This window comes from Rhipicephalus microplus, unplaced genomic scaffold, assembly GCF_043290135.1.
Source record: "Rhipicephalus microplus isolate Deutch F79 unplaced genomic scaffold, USDA_Rmic scaffold_398, whole genome shotgun sequence".
Taxonomy (NCBI): Eukaryota; Metazoa; Arthropoda; class Arachnida; order Ixodida; family Ixodidae; genus Rhipicephalus; species Rhipicephalus microplus.
In genome coordinates this window covers 82,038-87,500 of record NW_027464962.1, presented here as the reverse complement: position 1 = coordinate 87,500, position 5,463 = coordinate 82,038, and positions in this window count along the sequence as shown.

The following is a 5,463-nucleotide window of genomic DNA, read 5'->3' as shown; positions in this document are numbered from 1 at the left end:
CCGGCTGACGCAGTTCGGACTTAGCACTTTTCGGCTGTGCCTGGCTGGCGGCCCACTCACTCGATCGCCATGTCTGTTTGCCACAGTTTTCCCGGTGGTGCCGCACCCGGGCTCGCCCCGGCTGACGCAGTTTTCGCGCCGCCCCGGCTGACGCGGTTTCGTGCCGCCCCGGCAGACGCGGTTTTCGCGCCGCCCCGGCTGACGCGGTTTCGTGCCGCCCCGGCAGACGCAGTTCGGACTTAGCACTTTTCGGCTGTGCCTGGCTGGCGGCCCACTCACTCGATCGCCATGTCTGTTTGCCACAGTTTTCCCGGTGGTGCCGCACCCGGGCTCGCCCCGGCAGACGCGTTTTTTTTTTTTCTTTCGCCCCGGCTGACGCAGTTTTCGCGCCGCCCCGGCTGACGCGGTTTCGTGCCGCCCCGGCAGACGCGGTTTTTTGCGCCGCCCCGGCTGACGCGGTTTTTGCCGCCCCGGCTGACGCAGTTCGGACTTAGCACTTTTCGGCTGTGCCTGGCTGGCGGCCCACTCACTCGATCGCCATGTCTGTTTGCCACAGTTTTCCCGGTGGTGCCGCACCCGGGCTCGCCCCGGCTGACGCAGTTTTCGCGCCGCCCCGGCTGACGCGGTTTCGTGCCGCCCCGGCAGACGCGGTTTTCGCGCCGCCCCGGCTGACGCGGTTTCGTGCCGCCCCGGCAGACGCAGTTCGGACTTAGCACTTTTCGGCTGTGCCTGGCTGGCGGCCCACTCACTCGATCGCCATGTCTGTTTGCCACAGTTTTCCCGGTGGTGCCGCACCCGGGCTCGCCCCGGCTGACGCAGTTTTCGCGCCGCCCCGGCTGACGCGGTTTCGTGCCGCCCCGGCAGACGCGGTTTTCGCGCCGCCCCGGCTGACGCGGTTTCGTGCCGCCCCGGCAGACGCAGTTCGGACTTAGCACTTTTCGGCTGTGCCTGGCTGGCGGCCCACTCACTCGATCGCCATGTCTGTTTGCCACAGTTTTCCCGGTGGTGCCGCACCCGGGCTCGCCCCGGCAGACGCGTTTTTTTTTTTTCTTTCGCCCCGGCTGACGCAGTTTTCGCGCCGCCCCGGCTGACGCGGTTTCGTGCCGCCCCGGCAGACGCGGTTTTTTTGCGCCGCCCCGGCTGACGCGGTTTTTGCCGCCCCGGCTGACGCAGTTCGGACTTGGCACTTTTTGGCTGAGCCTGGCTGGTGGCCCACTCACTCGATCGCCATGTCTGTTAGCCACAGTTTTCCCGGTGGTGCCGCACCCGGGCTCGCCCCGGCTGACGCAGTTTTCGCGCCGCCCCGGCAGACGCGGTTTTCGCGCCGCCCCGGCTGACGCGGTTTTTGCCGCCCCGGCTGACGCAGTTCGGACTTGGCACTTTTTGGGCTGAGCCTGGCTGGCGGCCCACTCACTCGATCGCCATGTCTGTTTGCCACAGTCTTCCCGGTGGTGCCGCACCCGGGCTCGCCCCGGCAGACGCGTTTTTTTTTTCTTTCGCCCCGGCAGACGTGGTTCCCCCCCCCCCCCCCCCTTTTCGCTCGCCCCGGCTGACGAGGTTTTCGCGCCGCCCCGGCTGACGCAGTTTTCGCGCCGCCCCGGCTGACGCGGTTTCGTGCCGCCCCGGCTGACGCGGTTTTCGCGCCGCCCCGGCTGACGCGGTTTTTGCGTCGCCCCGGCTGACACGGTTCGGACTTTGCACTTTTCGGCTGTGCCTGGCTGGCGGCCCACTCACTCGATCGCCATGTCTGTTTGCCACAGTTTTCCCGGTGGTGCCGCACCCGGGCTCGCCCCGGCTGACGCAGTTTTCGCGCCGCCCCGGCTGACGCGGTTTCGTGCCGCCCCGGCAGACGCGGTTTTCGCGCCGCCCCGGCTGACGCGGTTTCGTGCCGCCCCGGCAGACGCAGTTCGGACTTAGCACTTTTCGGCTGTGCCTGGCTGGCGGCCCACTCACTCGATCGCCATGTCTGTTTGCCACAGTTTTCCCGGTGGTGCCGCACCCGGGCTCGCCCCGGCTGACGCAGTTTTCGCGCCGCCCCGGCTGACGCGGTTTCGTGCCGCCCCGGCAGACGCGGTTTTCGCGCCGCCCCGGCTGACGCGGTTTCGTGCCGCCCCGGCAGACGCAGTTCGGACTTAGCACTTTTCGGCTGTGCCTGGCTGGCGGCCCACTCACTCGATCGCCATGTCTGTTTGCCACAGTTTTCCCGGTGGTGCCGCACCCGGGCTCGCCCCGGCAGACGCGTTTTTTTTTTTCTTTCGCCCCGGCTGACGCAGTTTTCGCGCCGCCCCGGCTGACGCGGTTTCGTGCCGCCCCGGCAGACGCGGTTTTTTGCGCCGCCCCGGCTGACGCGGTTTTTGCCGCCCCGGCTGACGCAGTTCGGACTTAGCACTTTTCGGCTGTGCCTGGCTGGCGGCCCACTCACTCGATCGCCATGTCTGTTTGCCACAGTTTTCCCGGTGGTGCCGCACCCGGGCTCGCCCCGGCTGACGCAGTTTTCGCGCCGCCCCGGCTGACGCGGTTTCGTGCCGCCCCGGCAGACGCGGTTTTCGCGCCGCCCCGGCTGACGCGGTTTCGTGCCGCCCCGGCAGACGCAGTTCGGACTTAGCACTTTTCGGCTGTGCCTGGCTGGCGGCCCACTCACTCGATCGCCATGTCTGTTTGCCACAGTTTTCCCGGTGGTGCCGCACCCGGGCTCGCCCCGGCTGACGCAGTTTTCGCGCCGCCCCGGCTGACGCGGTTTCGTGCCGCCCCGGCAGACGCGGTTTTCGCGCCGCCCCGGCTGACGCGGTTTCGTGCCGCCCCGGCAGACGCAGTTCGGACTTAGCACTTTTCGGCTGTGCCTGGCTGGCGGCCCACTCACTCAATCGCCATGTCTGTTTGCCACAGTTTTCCCGGTGGTGCCGCACCCGGGCTCGCCCCGGCTGACGCAGTTTTCGCGCCGCCCCGGCTGACGCGGTTTCGTGCCGCCCCGGCAGACGCGGTTTTCGCGCCGCCCCGGCTGACGCGGTTTCGTGCCGCCCCGGCAGACGCAGTTCGGACTTAGCACTTTTCGGCTGTGCCTGGCTGGCGGCCCACTCACTCGATCGCCATGTCTGTTTGCCACAGTTTTCCCGGTGGTGCCGCACCCGGGCTCGCCCCGGCAGACGCGTTTTTTTTTTCTTTCGCCCCGGCTGACGCAGTTTTCGCGCCGCCCCGGCTGACGCGGTTTCGTGCCGCCCCGGCAGACGCGGTTTTTTGCGCCGCCCCGGCTGACGCGGTTTTTGCCGCCCCGGCTGACGCAGTTCGGACTTAGCACTTTTCGGCTGTGCCTGGCTGGCGGCCCACTCACTCGATCGCCATGTCTGTTTGCCACAGTTTTCCCGGTGGTGCCGCACCCGGGCTCGCCCCGGCTGACGCAGTTTTCGCGCCGCCCCGGCTGACGCGGTTTCGTGCCGCCCCGGCAGACGCGGTTTTCGCGCCGCCCCGGCTGACGCGGTTTCGTGCCGCCCCGGCAGACGCAGTTCGGACTTAGCACTTTTCGGCTGTGCCTGGCTGGCGGCCCACTCACTCGATCGCCATGTCTGTTTGCCACAGTTTTCCCGGTGGTGCCGCACCCGGGCTCGCCCCGGCTGACGCAGTTTTCGCGCCGCCCCGGCTGACGCGGTTTCGTGCCGCCCCGGCAGACGCGGTTTTCGCGCCGCCCCGGCTGACGCGGTTTCGTGCCGCCCCGGCAGACGCAGTTCGGACTTAGCACTTTTCGGCTGTGCCTGGCTGGCGGCCCACTCACTCGATCGCCATGTCTGTTTGCCACAGTTTTCCCGGTGGTGCCGCACCCGGGCTCGCCCCGGCAGACGCGTTTTTTTTTTCTTTCGCCCCGGCTGACGCAGTTTTCGCGCCGCCCCGGCTGACGCGGTTTCGTGCCGCCCCGGCAGACGCGGTTTTTTTGCGCCGCCCCGGCTGACGCGGTTTTTGCCGCCCCGGCTGACGCAGTTCGGACTTGGCACTTTTTGGCTGAGCCTGGCTGGTGGCCCACTCACTCGATCGCCATGTCTGTTAGCCACAGTTTTCCCGGTGGTGCCGCACCCGGGCTCGCCCCGGCTGACGCAGTTTTCGCGCCGCCCCGGCAGACGCGGTTTTCGCGCCGCCCCGGCTGACGCGGTTTTTGCCGCCCCGGCTGACGCAGTTCGGACTTGGCACTTTTTGGGCTGAGCCTGGCTGGCGGCCCACTCACTCGATCGCCATGTCTGTTTGCCACAGTCTTCCCGGTGGTGCCGCACCCGGGCTCGCCCCGGCAGACGCGTTTTTTTTTTCTTTCGCCCCGGCAGACGTGGTTCCCCCCCCCCCTTTTCGCTCGCCCCGGCTGACGAGGTTTTCGCGCCGCCCCGGCTGACGCAGTTTTCGCGCCGCCCCGGCTGACGCGGTTTCGTGCCGCCCCGGCTGACGCGGTTTTCGCGCCGCCCCGGCTGACGCGGTTTTTGCGTCGCCCCGGCTGACACGGTTCGGACTTTGCACTTTTCGGCTGTGCCTGGCTGGCGGCCCACTCACTCGATCGCCATGTCTGTTTGCCACAGTTTTCCCGGTGGTGCCGCACCCGGGCTCGCCCCGGCTGACGCAGTTTTCGCGCCGCCCCGGCTGACGCGGTTTCGTGCCGCCCCGGCAGACGCGGTTTTCGCGCCGCCCCGGCTGACGCGGTTTCGTGCCGCCCCGGCAGACGCAGTTCGGACTTAGCACTTTTCGGCTGTGCCTGGCTGGCGGCCCACTCACTCGATCGCCATGTCTGTTTGCCACAGTTTTCCCGGTGGTGCCGCACCCGGGCTCGCCCCGGCTGACGCAGTTTTCGCGCCGCCCCGGCTGACGCGGTTTCGTGCCGCCCCGGCAGACGCGGTTTTCGCGCCGCCCCGGCTGACGCGGTTTCGTGCCGCCCCGGCAGACGCAGTTCGGACTTAGCACTTTTCGGCTGTGCCTGGCTGGCGGCCCACTCACTCGATCGCCATGTCTGTTTGCCACAGTTTTCCCGGTGGTGCCGCACCCGGGCTCGCCCCGGCAGACGCGTTTTTTTTTTTCTTTCGCCCCGGCTGACGCAGTTTTCGCGCCGCCCCGGCTGACGCGGTTTCGTGCCGCCCCAGCAGACGCGGTTTTTTGCGCCGCCCCGGCTGACGCGGTTTTTGCCGCCCCGGCTGACGCAGTTCGGACTTAGCACTTTTCGGCTGTGCCTGGCTGGCGGCCCACTCACTCGATCGCCATGTCTGTTTGCCACAGTTTTCCCGGTGGTGCCGCACCCATGCTCGCCCCGGCTGACGCAGTTTTCGCGCCGCCCCGGCTGACGCGGTTTCGTGCCGCCCCGGCAGACGCGGTTTTCGCGCCGCCCCGGCTGACGCGGTTTCGTGCCGCCCCGGCAGACGCAGTTCGGACTTAGCACTTTTCGGCTGTGCCTGGCTGGCGGCCCACTCACTCGATCGCCATGTCTGTTTGCCACAGTTTTCC